We start from the raw sequence: 12,925 nt of genomic DNA, 5'->3' as shown, positions 1-12,925 counted from the left end.
CACTAATTAAGGATAATAAGCTACAACAATATCTACAAAAACAACAAGCACTACAAAAACAACACGCTTTACAAGCACAACAATCTACTCTTATCTAATGGAATCAGCTACGCAACGCTAGCGGCGTCTGTCGTCTAACCAAAAATAAATTAACATCAGCAAGTCTTAGCTTAGAGACAAAAACAAACGAAAAGTTCAAAAAGCGCACATACATACATACATACCTACTTAAATACTAAACATACTTAAGCCTCGAAAAGGTCGCAACCAAATTCATGAGGCTCCTTCGCATACAAAAACAGAGCAGCAAGCAGCAGTATTGAATAACGTTAGCGCCTACACACCCACACACATAGCGCATGCGCCCGCACTCATACACTTCTAAAGGATACTACTTACATACACATATACATATATGTAGTTTATGCCATATGATGAAGAAGAAGAGTTGCGCGCAAAACAACGTAAGTGCCACTAAAAGTGTATGTAGTAGTCTAGTATAACGCGCCTGTAGCACTTTTGTATAGCTTTGTACGAGTAGAGTGCGTAATAAGATACTCGAAATTTATGTATGTCAACTATGCGTTGTATAATCGCCTATTTGTATGTGTGTGTGTGCAACAATTACGTAAAAATGTTTGACCTTTGACAGTAAACGCGCGGATACGTTAATCTAGTAGTCTTAACTTCAAAAGGATATTAAATAACAAAGTAATTAAAAAAAAAAAAAAACAGTACATAATTTAAAAACTGGTAGCTTAGAACGAAACCAACAAAAACTGCGCATACAGAAAATGTGCAGCAGCAAGGGTCCACAAAAGCCGATGCTTATACAAAGTGAGCGTAAAATTGGCAACGGCACCCATTAAAACAGTCAAGTGGATGGTTTGCAGCATATTAAAAACAAAAAAACTTATTTAGGTAAGTGATCGAAGCATTTTAATTTATTGATCGACCTCATATACTTAATGCGAAATAGAGGAACATTTATTTAAAAAGTAGTTTGTGCTAAAACCACCGCCAAAATTTGATGTTCACTTTTTCGGTCAAGCATAGTTGTTATGTTTGGATTTTTATTTATTTTTTTTTCGATAAATTTTTGATCGTAATTTTTTAATTTTTTTCAATTTAATTTTTTAGATCATAAAAGATTTTATTCGATCATAAAAACGGAGTCTTCAAGTAATGATTAGTTTTGGTCGAAACAAAACTTTATACACCCAGCGGATGTATTAAATATAGTTTTTCCCCCCTTTTTCTAAACTACATGAAAATATGGGGCTTTCCCCGCAAAATTTGACTTAATAAAATAACGGAACCATGTTTGTAGAAATCGATAAAGCGGTTATCGAGATACACTTACGTAGCGATGCGACGCTCATTTCCTAAAAATCTATAATAATCTTATTTCCTGTTAAGATATTGTTGTAAACTTGGTTGTAATTATTAACCTGAAGTAAATTAACTATTGAATTATCAGAGTTTTAGTATTTTGGAAATTTACCGCTATGTGGGAAGTGGGCGTAATTTTATTCCGATTTCAAAAATGTTCACCATATTCTCTATTTGTACCAAGAAAAATAGCTGCACCGAGCTTGGTCTATATTAATGGATCGGTCACCGATATATATGTATATATAGCAAAAGCGAGTGGTCTACATGGCCAAAGTCGATTTTGCAGAATATACATCATCGCAATTTTTTAATAAAAATCTCCCACAAAAGGAAAAAATAACCACGTTTTCGCATACAATGTTTTCTCTAAATTAGCAAATTAAATAACGAACTTTGCTTTAAAATGTATCCCAAATACAACATATTACACTAAGTAATAATTTATTTTCGGATTTTTCTTCAGCATTTTATGAATACCATTTTATAGTCAAAGGAACTCCGTACCAATTGAGTTATAACTCGTTACTTGTAACATTAACTCTCTCATGTGCATATCACTGTATGCCATTAAAAATTATGTAAACATGTAATTTGCTCAACGTGCCTGACAACATGACTGTGTTTAGCTGTGCCGCTGGTAATGCCTTGAGCTAAAAGTGTCACTTTTGCGTTTATTTGAATTGAACGAAAATGACACCTAACAGCGCACAGTGGCGTGTTTGATCAATTTAGCCGGACAAAATTCATTGTAAAAGTTTTAGATAATTCAATGTGGTTTAAGTTAACAGATGTTCGCTGATCGAAAAAAATGCGATAATTTTATTTTTTAATATTCATTTTTCTCGAAACGGCCGTCATGTTAACTTTTACGAGTTGTTGAGTACATACTTTTAAAGTCTTTTTTAACTTTGTTGAAGTATACGTTTGATAAAGGAGAACACTAAATTTTGATATCCTTTGGTAATACTACATCAACGTATGCGTAAAGGGATAGGTTTTTATTTGCCAATAAATAGTATAACTTCTATATAAAATAGACAATCTAGAAGGTGACGCCGGTATCTTACTTAACATATCCGAAAAACTTAGACTTGCCACGAGTTCGCATCAGTGCATTTTAAGTCATGAAAGGCCATAGTACTAATCAAGCTCGTTGCTTAAGCTTTGTTGAAAAAATATTTTAGTAGAATGAAAACACAAATTCTTTCAGTACCCCGAATGGAGTTTGTCGAAGTGGAGTTTATATAGAGCAACAGCCGACAACTTCAAATGCTGAAAGACCACTAAAATCTTTGGATAGCTGCGAGGAACGTACTAAACAACGTAAAGTGCTTGAGTCGCATTCCCACACTGATACTGATACATACATACACTACATGATGATTTATATTTTTGAATTGAATTTCCTACCTGTTTTTAGAAATAAGATTCCACATTAATTTTGCCTATTATTCAACAAAGCTGATTGAAGACCTTTCTCTAAAAGAAATTGCAAATGTATGTATTGGTGTGAAAGCCTAGCTTTCCATACAATTATATACATATATATGCAAGTAGTAGTTCAAAAGATACACTGGATTAAGTGAAGAGACCTCAAAAATACCACTTTTAACCCTGTACCGCACATGTGGTGCGCAATAGACCCCTCCTCGCCATTATTTACTCATTTTAAAGCATTCTACAGTTTAAACTCATACAATAATTTTGTCCGGCTAATTTGTATGGGTCGCGCTACTGTGCAGCGTCAGAAAAGTACACAATTTTGTGTTATTTATTTCGCGGCTATTTTTGTACAATCACAATCGCCTCAGTTTATTATGAGAATTTGAGATTATATGTACATAATTACAAAACATTCACTTCCCATTGACTGAGGGTCACAAGTACTGGATTTATATATTTTTTCAATTGATGTGGGAATGGGAAAGCTGAGATTTCCTCAGCTTTACATATGTATGTATGTAAGAAGTAGAATAAAATTATATTTAACTGCAATTTGTTGATAACAACAGAATGGATGGTGTCGCTAGAGGGCAAAGCTACCAATATACATACTTGTTTATAAATCTTAATTATACAAAGAACAAGCTTAAAAGTATTTAGTTATAGCAAATATTTCAGAAAGTCTACACATGTACATACATACATACACACGTACGTATACTTGTATACTTGAAAGGTATAGTTTACTTACGTTTCTGTTCATTCATGCCTGCCAACTGTTTCCTCCACCAAATAAATAAATACTTAATTCCTTTGTCAGAACCATCGATTATCTAAAATTAGCGCAGTCGGTGATAAGCATAAAAATATGAACATCTATACATATTTACGTATTCAGAAAGTTAATTCAAAAAATGTGACTTAGCACAGCGCAAAAAGTTTCCTAGTAATTGTTCGCGCTTATATGCTTGATTTACGAGTAGTAGCGGTTTTGTACTTTAAACGACGATATGTATATACATTAGGGTGCCTCACTCTCCATAAAAAAAAATAAACGAATACAGTTTTTCCATCGGAAATATACAATTTAGTATGTTTTCAGACTTCAGCCAAATTGTTTCGGAAAAATATTAAGATTTATTTGGGCTGGAGCTATTTGAAAATGTCTCAAAGAATTAAGTTTTTTTTTAAATAAAAATTATGATGTAACTTTGAAGAAGATTTTTTTTAATTACCTCAGGTGATTGAGGTCTGAGTAAAAATGGGGAACATTTTTTTAACAGCATTGAAGTAATGAAAGTTTTTAAGTATTATAAATCGGTAAATCTTAATATTTTTCCGAAAAATTTTGGTTGAAGCCTTAAAATAAAATAGATTTTAAAATTTCGGAGGAAAACTCGCAATTTTTTGTTTTTTTGCATCCTAATGTACAAAAAAGTTAAATTTGTTGCAAGCCACTGTGAATACTATTCACTAAGCAAGTTTATCAGGAACATTTCTTTTCGGCACCCAGTATAAACACCTAAATGATACTTTTAAAACTTTTTTATTTGATGTCCGATTTCTATAAATAATACTCCAATGTAAAGGTTTTGTATTATGAAATGCTGCATTTGTGTCTACAGAACTATTGTCATCATAAACTTTGCAAGTGTATATTTAAGCTTCTTACTATTGAGTACAAAATACCTTTTCCGAAAAAAATAATAACTTTACTTTGACATGCCAAGATAATCTTTTCTGAATGAAGTATATAACCATTATTTTATACCTTTCTAACTGTATATTGTTTATAGCAATCGGACAAACCAAATAAAGAACTTATAAAAACCCAATTTGGATGTTAAGTATGTGGGTATGTGAATAACGACCGCTTAAAATCAATCTCAAATTTGTACTTTCTCTGTAGAAATTTTGGGTCTATGTTATGTGGTTTGAATATTGTTAATTAAATCTAATGCGCTCCACGTTTTTTGTTTTCTATCTCATAAATTGTTTATAATGACTAAATGCTAAAATTTAAAAATCAAAAATTATTAAAACAAATTCTATGGGACTGAGAAATATTATTTTCTAATATATATATTAAAACGTTTTTTTTTACTTATTTATTTTTTGATACTGTCTAATGTACATATGTATATGTAGGCACCCATATGTGCATATTATATTAAATGAAGCGCGCACAATTAAGTGTAGACTAACAACAAAAGCTGAGCGAAAATTTGCAAAATTAGAAATATTTTCGTTCATTATATTTTCTACATTTTTTGCCTTGCTTTTTTACTTTTTTGATCATCCAACACAAGCTCGCAAATAATGAACGTCATTATGCAGATTTAATATGCCAAGCAGTAATAGCGAAATGATTTGTTAGAAATATTTGAATGCAAATAAATGTTTTCGTTATGCTTTTTATTTATTTATTTATTTTATTTTTTGCTGCTACTTGTGGCGTCTTTAAATCGCTTATTTTTCACTTGCTTATCAGCGCCACTTTCATCGCCGTCGGCATGCGCTTGTACGGTTTAAATAGAAAAGTACCCGCTGGCTGTTCCGCCATACGTTTTCGTAAACATATTTCCACTGTTAAGCATAGTATTTATTAATAATTATTATTTCTTAATGCCTTAGTTTTTTTCCTTTGGCTCCATTTCACACCGACTGTATGTATTTCTGCTCGCGTAGCCATAAATTTGTAAATTAATCAGTGAGTGGCATTCAGTTTTGTGTGCGCGCATTTGTAAGTCGTGTTTTGCTTTTTGCTTTCTTTGGCTTATTTTTTATTAGTTTTCTCGGCTCTAAGGCGCAATTCCAATTAACTAGCAATTAAGTGAGTGAGTGAGTGAGTGAGCGTGTTAGTTATTTATAAACACATTTGTTTCCAACTTATGAAGCTATTAAAGCAAATATGCTTGAACAATAAATATGTACGATAGATGGCTGAGGAAAAAAAAACAGAACTACATAGTTGAGTAATCATTAAAATGTTTTTTAAATAGAGAAACAGCTTGTTGTTGCTAGTTTATGAATATGTGTATAATTAATTAAAAGCATTTAAAAACTATCTATGTATATATGTATAGAAATTGATAATTAATCATTATTACTAGCGTAAAAGTATGAGATTCAAGAATAGTTTTTATTGGGTGCGGATATGGTGTTCGATTTGTATAAATGTTTAAAAAGGGTGCGTGAATATTAGACACAATTTTAAATTGCACTCTATCCACCCTGTATAGGTTAGAATAAAAACGTCTTAAGAAACGATAAAATCAAAATTTCGTCATACGTGAAAAACCAGCGCTCAGAGGCGCACAGGGGTTCGGATAGCTGATCTAGCTGGACGAATGTCAAAATTTATTTTGTTTTTAAAATACTTAATGGTACTTGGAATACATTCCTGACAATACATTTAAATAGAAATTGCATTTATTAAAGCATTAACATATGAACACAAACAAAAAAAGGTAAGTCAACGCCGCCTATTTGAGAACTCTATTTTGAAAGCTGAAATTTAACTTAAAAGATTGCTAATAGCACTTACAAATATTTGCATAATTACAAATTGACTTTATAAACAAAAAATTACACTTATTCCGCTATAGATTCAGAGGTCATAACGCAATTTATGTCCACATTGGTATAAGCAAATTTATTCTGAAAAATCGTCGTTTTGATTAATTAAAAAAATAAATTAAAGAGTCGGAAAAGTAAAGGCCGCCGAAGGCCGTTATAAAACCACTTGCATATTATTCTTTACACCTTCACAAATGCAGAGGGTAAGTTCGATAACCAAGTCTAACCAATTGGCTTAGATATTTACATTTTAGTGACAGTATGTCAAATCTCAAAATTCAAAAGTAATTATTAACAGGAATGTATCTGAATATAAATATAAGATCAGTGGCGGATCCACGGGGAAGAGGGGGGGAGAGGTTGTGTGTTAAAACAGAAAAATACTTGGAGTTATAAAACCTTTGGTTATGAAAGAGTTAAAAAAATTAGTACCCAGTTACATAGAAATCTACCAATTTTTTTTAATTTTCGTCCGCCATATTGGATCCGCCATTTTGAATTTTTGGTAAATGACTTTAGATATGTAATCAGCGACCCATAAAACCCCCAGATACCCAGTTTCATAGAAATCTACCGCTTTTTTAAAATTTTCGTCCGCCATATTGGATCCGCCATTTTGAATTTTTGATAAGTGACTTCAGATTCGTAATCAGCGACTCAAAAATCCCCTAGGTAAGAAGTGGTGTAAAGATCCATCAACGAGTATTTGTTTAAATAGTTTCGTCCAGCTAGATTTGCGATCCGAACCACTGTGAGGCGTAGCTTTAGGGTGGCTTGGCTGAAGAAATAGAAGGGCCCTGATCCGAGCGGGCCCTATCCTAACAAAACTAAGCACTTCAAACTTATAATTTTTTTTAGAACTTAAAATCATTTAAACCAAAAATTAAAATCATTAAAACCAAATGAGCATTCCACAGAATGGTTAACCAGGACCGACAAATGATTAATACAACATAACAAGTATTTTATAAGCAAAAAACAAAACTGACTTCAATTCTTATATAAAAATTTAAGATTACCGTTAATTTCTTCACGATCAATTATCGGATCCAAACAAAATTAGTATGAGACATGAGGACGACGAACTGATAACATCCTCCTTTTTTTGGAAGTCGGTTAAAAAACAACAAGTTGTTCATGCTTTAACAAAATTTTTAGCTTTTTAATCAGAATTTCCATAAATTTTTTGGGTTTTTATATATAATTTCAAGAAAAGTTGTATTTTAGACTGACTTCACAAAAAGGAGAAGGTTATCAATTCTTTGGAAATTTTTATTTTTTTTTAACCACGTCAACCGATTTCTAATGAAAGGTGTTACCTCACAGGTAGTCCCGTACTAATTTGGTTTAATTCCGATTATTGGATCACGAAGAAATTAACGATAATATATTATATAAGAACTGAAGTCGGTTTTGTTTTTTTTTTTTTGCTTAAAAGTTACTTGTTCAAATATAAAATACACGGAAAACTTTGAACACTTTTAGTAGGGGAGCCCAAGAGGGGACCTTTAAATATTTTTTGATTTCAAAATAAAAAAATTGGGATATTATTTTTCTAGATATAGAAATTCCGGCTTTATAACTTTATTTTACAGTTACTATAGATAATTCAAATTCAACAAATATATAAAAAAAATCTAAGGTCTCTAAATTGTTTAAAGCAAAAACTCGATTTAGTATTGAATTGAATCTGAAGGTTTTGAGAAATAACCTTGCATAAATAACATATGTACATATGGATATGCATATATGTACATACATTTATACGAGCACGTATTATACGTGATTGGTACAAAATCTTATATTGAAGAATTATATCAGTTAAGCCGCCGAATTCACAGCTCATATTCATGGGCCAAAGTCTGCTATATACATACATACGTCTGGCAAATTAGCAGCAAAACAGTTTTTTTGTTGTTGTATTTTTAATAACCGCATTGCATATTATACAACAACCAAAAAATTCCAAGAAATATTTACTTAATACATTGCACCTCACAGGCGGAAGCTTGAAAGAATAAAACAATTGAACTTGAGAATTAAAGCAGTGGCGTATGGCATATGGTCACGCTTTTCTGCATAACAGAACGAAAACCCAAAACAATCGTTTGTATTTTGACTAAAAAGCAAGCGAAAGTGCTCGTTTAATGTAAAACAAAGTAATCAAATATTTATAAAGTAAAGAAGACTGATAAAAACGACAATAAATGCATTTAAAAATTAAATAATAACTGCAAAAGTATTATATATGAAAGTAAAAGCATTATATATGTATACAATATCTCAACTTCAACTACATAGTTAAATGGAAAACAAATAATAGATCTTTGTTGTTTTTTCCCCATATTTGTCCCCTTAACTTTATCAACAGCATATAAAAAACTTACTAAATATGCATCAGTTTATAACAAGTTAATTTAATTGTACCAATTTATTAATATTTTCATGTAAAATATTTATATGTGCTTTTTACTTTAAATTAGAAATCACTTTCGCCAAAGGAATCATAGCCATGGAAGTCGATGGCCTTCAACCTAGGTACCAAATCTGGCTTTATTATTTATTATTTATTGTATATGTATGTATATTTATTTACTATTGAATATACTGTTGTTGTAAGAATAACGGTAACTAAAATCATAAACGAATATGTATCCACTTAACGTATGACTATTATAATTGCATACAGCAAAATGAGAACATTATGTTGCACATATAACTCTTTTACTCGGGTATTTGTCTGAACAGCATGGTGCACCTCTTTTATCCTGTGCGAAAGTTTTTCCACGCAAAGTGCTACATTAACTAGCCTAATTACCAAAACATATGTGCATATAGCAACACTTATGAATATGTAGATAAGGTAATAAATAATTCTTGCAAACAACAAGCATATTAAACGCAAATCAGAGACACTCTGAACATTCTTTAAAATTGCTATGCAAATTCATTAGAAATCAGAACTCACACGCAACATAGCAAACTGATAATCAAAGTATTAATGTTCATACATAAATACATACATACGTATGTATGTACATAAGGGTGATCCAAAAAAAAATTAAAATTCGGAATTTTAATGCACTCAACAAGTGTACTAGGGTGATTGACTCGGTTTATTTTCAAACCGGTTTTCCCCGTTTCACCACACCCGTATCCGGAATAAACGAACGCGGACGATGCGTCGCTGCTAAATGGAAACGTCATTAGGTCAAATAGGTGTAAGAAAATAATTTTAGTTTAATTGATTTTTGGCAATAAACGAGTTAAGAACGGCAAAACCGAAAAAGATATAATTTTTTTTTTTTATCTCTTAAACTCGTCGAGCGTTAACTTATACATATGTATGTATAAGTGTGTATCCGTTTATAATTCTGCGATATCAAAAGTGTATCAATTGTCAAAGCAAATAATGAACGCACGAAAGCTGCAAGTACATATAAATTAACATAACAACATACATACATATGTATATACCACATTGTAGGCACACCCTAAGTTATAAATAATATACATATATGTATGTAGTAATTATCAAGTGTGTGCCATCAAATATTTGTCAGCGAACTGGAAGATATGCGTTTATAATCGCCCATATTCGATATGTATGTATGTATATTTACATATGTATGTAGGTACATAGTTAGTCATTGCCAGCTCGATCGCTCCTCATTACCAGGTCACCATTACAACTACCACCTGGTGTTTGCTTAGAAACTTTTGATTGGCGATTTAATTTGATAGCGGCGAAGTACTCATACATTTTCCTCAGAATACATAAATAAATATGTACCTACCCAGCAAACCATTTTTTCCAGAGTATTCTGAATTGTAGAGAAATTTTAAAGCATTCATAAAGAGATCTCATCTGATTTTTTGCCGAATTTTCAAAAATGAAATAAATTGTTCACACTTTGATTCTTCTACGAAATTTTTGGAAGAAAATCGGTAAAGCAATGAAAATAATGCTGCTATGTGAAGAATGTCTTACAGAATTTTTTCAAAATTTTCCGTATTTTTCGTACAGAAATTTCTTTGCGAGTTCGTGTCAACCACTTCATATATATTTGTCTTTGATCATTCGTAAAAAGATCGTTACAGAAATGAGATACTTCTAAAGATTTCGTTAAGATTTCGGGAACTTTGGTTTGCAGGGTACATACAAATAGCACAAACTTATGTACATAAATAAATGTTGTGCTATAAAATTTTATACTTATAAATAGAATCAGAGGAGGTATATCTACATACATATGTATATATGTGAAGAGCTCGAATGAAGGCAACCACATTGTCTGTGAATCGTCCGGCAGCCGCGGCAAAAAACATATGTTAATATGTATGTATGTAGTTCATTGTTGGCACATAAATATGTATGTGGACACTAAGCCGTTTTTGATTTACTTTGAGAACATTAAAATTATTATAAGTGACATTTTCAGCGATAACAATTTTCGCTAGCGCTTTACAAGACAGCTACTTTTTCACGAAAAACGAGGACAGATAATCTAATTAAATAGGTTTCAGCGGTACGAAGGAACTGTGGCAAACCAAAAGCACAAGTAATTGGGGTGAAAAACAAACAGATAAATGTTTGGCGGTCGAATTTTTGTTGTTTGGCAATTTAACGCCGCTGCACACTGGCTGGGGCCAATGCTGAGAACTTTTGTTTTTGAATTTTGGTAATTAAGACAAACAAGACCTGAGTAGCAGGTACTTATGAAATTTAGTGATTTAGCCGGATATCGGATGCCGAATACCGAATATTAAGTCCATTGTCTTATTGTCACCAAAATAAATATATTACTAACCGGTCGATACCCATCTTGCTCACCATGATGAGCAATTCTATGTGGCTTTTTCTACAGTCAGCCGACAAACTGACCGGTTAACTGTTACAACTCTAGTGTAAACAGCTGCGTACGGCCTAGTAAAGCATTAGACGATTCTGTTACACGTAATTAGGTTAGGCTAAAGATTAGTATCATTTTACCAGGTGCAAAAGCGAATGTGTGGGTGTGTGTTGTTTACGCAGATACAAATCGAAACTGGTTCAAATTACGCGTTGTAATTAATTAAGTTGTTTTAACTGTGAAATGAAACAAACCACAAAAAAAAAACTGTACATTTCTAGCCACGCGAATTTCCGCAAAAAAAAACAAAACAAATGCAATTATAAACCATGGCAACGAAAAAAAATTCAACAACAAAAACTAGCTATGCACGCGTAGCTGTTGTTGGCAATATAGGAGGAAACAGTAGCAGGCAAAACAGTCAAAACAACAACTGTAAAAAGTTAATAGGTTAAATAACAACAAAAATAATGCAAATAAAAGTGACTTCATAGTCTGGCTATATATAAATGACTACACGCAAATGATGCGACAAATCCAACTATGCTCAAGCGCCAACTGCAACAACAAGCGATCACCACTTCTCTTAATTTATGAAGAAATAAGAGGGGAAGGGGAAGAGTAATAAAAAGCGGAGGAGGATTAAATGGCAAAATACGAAATACGAGCACACACCAAAATAAGTTTAATCCAATGCATATAGCGGCGAAAAATATAACAGTAAACAAATATATCGAACAACAACAATAACAAGTAACGAAACGTCAGCTTAAGTTTCTAAGAATTTCAGCAATGTCAGCAGCGATTAAGTGAGAGAAAAAAAGCTGAAATGAAAACAACATTGACAGCGATAAAGACAGCAACAGCTTTGGTGTCAGCAACAACAACAACAACAACAACAATAGTAACCGCGATAACAGCCAATAAAATACAAATTGAAATTTCAAAACGGACAACTTAACTCTTTGAGCTATATACAAGAAAAGAGCTTTGTACATGAATATATGTACATATACATACATATACATATGTACGTGAGTCACGCAATTAATTTGAAATTTAATAAGTGGAGCTATTAATAATGTAGTGGTACATATGTACATATGTTGTTATAACTTGCTTAACAAGCAACAGCAGCACGAGCAGCAGTTTATCAAAGCGAGAAACCATAGCACCGACATTGCCATTTAAGTAAATAAATTAAATCTATTGAAATGAACTCTCGAAAAGACAAATTTAAGTGAGCGAAGCAATAAAACAAAAAATGTGTTTAAAAACAAATTCAAGTTGTATTTGTAGAAATAAGACACCCATACGCCGACTAGTTTAACTGCAGTGGACTCGTGTATGTATGTATGTAGCTTTCCGTAACTAACGGCAATCGCACTAATTAGCCGCGTATAGCATTACGGCCAGCGACGATGCGACTAATGCCGACATTGCATGTAGGCAAACAGCGGCAGTAACCGTGACAGTGGTGCGTAAATGGTTGAAATAGAGAAGAAAAGTAAATAATAAAAATAATAGATAAGAAAGTCTATAAAAAATTAACACACCAAAGTTAGAGACAACTTTAAATGAAATATGAATATTATTTATGTATAGGTGGCAGCCAAGGCATATCAAACAGGTAGTAGTAGCATTAGAGCAAAAAA

At 32.1% G+C, this 12,925-nt stretch overlaps 1 protein-coding gene across 1 annotated transcript in view; it reads left to right on the top strand.

Moving 5' to 3' along the window:
• Positions 1 to 11: 11 nt before the first annotated feature.
• Positions 12 to 12,925, top strand: part of LOC118737420 (homeobox protein slou) — a 128,552-nt gene continuing 115,638 nt past the window's right edge. Inside the window, exon 1 of the mRNA XM_036467894.1 lies at positions 12 to 921. The gene's annotated coding sequence lies outside the window, so the exon portion shown is untranslated. The remainder of the gene's footprint in view (positions 922 to 12,925) is intronic.

The sequence above is a fragment of the Rhagoletis pomonella genome, unplaced genomic scaffold (genome assembly GCF_013731165.1).
Source record: "Rhagoletis pomonella isolate Grant_MI unplaced genomic scaffold, Rhpom_1.0 Rhpom_scaffold_00004, whole genome shotgun sequence".
Lineage (NCBI taxonomy): Eukaryota > Metazoa > Arthropoda > Insecta > Diptera > Tephritidae > Rhagoletis > Rhagoletis pomonella.
The sequence above is the reverse complement of the archived record's forward strand: the minus strand, read 5'-3'. Positions and strand labels throughout refer to the sequence as shown.